Genomic DNA, 1,399 nt, shown 5'->3' with positions numbered 1-1,399 from the left:
TAGCCACAACACAACCAGGCTTATATTTAATATGCCACAAATTAATCCTGCATAAAAACACCTGCGTGTTTGTTATGCTAGCTCCTCTGCTAGCTCCTAGCTCCATAGAACACGCCAATACAATTCAAACACCTGATCAACACACACAATCACTCAGCCCAAAAGAACCTTCCCTTAAACCATGGTTGATAAAGCTTATATATTTTTAAAAAAGTTACGTACATACGCAAAAAAAAGTTGCGCACATACGGTCAAGCGATCAAATGTTTACAAGCCAAAGCTGCATACTCACAGTAGCACGTCTGCGTCTTTGTCATCCAAATCAAAGTAATCCTGGTAAGAGTCTGTGTTGTCCCAGTTCTCTACAGGCGTCTGTGTATCGAAGTCAAAAGTCCTCCTGGTTAGAGTCTCTGTTATCCGAGTTCTTCCATCTTGACTGCATCTTTCGGGAATGTAAACAAAGAAGCGCCGGCTGTGTACTGTTGTGGCTGACTACGTTCGAAAAATACGTCCATTTCGCACCGACAACTTTCTTCTTTGCTTGCTCGGCTTCCTTCTCCATAATGCAATGAACATGATTGCAACAGATTCACGAACACAGATGTCCAGAATACTGTGGAATAATGAGATGAAAACAGAGCTTTTTCGTATTGGCTTCAATGTGGAAGGCATACCCGTGTTCCCCGGGCTACGTCACGCGCATACGTCATCCTCAGAGGCGTTTCGAACCGGAAGTTTAGCGGCAAATTTAAAATGTCACTTTATAAGTTAACCCGGCCGTATTGGCATGTGTTATAATGTTAAGATGTCATCATTGATATATAAACTATCAGACTGCGTGGTCGGTAGTAGTGGGTTTCAGTAGGCCTTTAAAAGGAAAGGCCATGTAACACAGTGGTAAAAATGATAATTTGCACACAAAAAAAAAAAAGTTTCTCAGTTGGAACATGAAATATCTTGTCTTTGCAGTCTATTAAATTGAATATAAGTTGAAAAGGATTAGCAAATCATTGTATTCTCTTTTTATTTACCATTTACACAACGTGCCAACTTCACTGCTTTTGTCTTTTCAAAGGCGCCAATCAACTTTTACCTGTCAAACACTTAAGGCATATTTTGGAAATCGATGGTTTTTTTTTGGTTTTTTTGTGTGTGTGTTTGTTTTTATATCAATGCATTTCAAATGTGTTCCAAATGCAAAAACAAAAGGCTTGCTTGTCCAACCGTCCCGCTGACACAAGTCAAAAGTGCTCTTCTCACTTCATGGTTTTCATGTACGTTCCAATCCTGTAACTCGTACACACACACACACACACACACACTCCACCTATCAATATCCATGCAGGAATTTGTGGTGTATTGTCGTTGAAAGCTACAAACAATCACACTGGTGCATTAT

Source organism: Entelurus aequoreus, linkage group LG03 (assembly GCF_033978785.1).
Source record: "Entelurus aequoreus isolate RoL-2023_Sb linkage group LG03, RoL_Eaeq_v1.1, whole genome shotgun sequence".
NCBI lineage: Eukaryota > Metazoa > Chordata > Actinopteri > Syngnathiformes > Syngnathidae > Entelurus > Entelurus aequoreus.
This window is presented reverse-complemented; position numbering follows the sequence as displayed.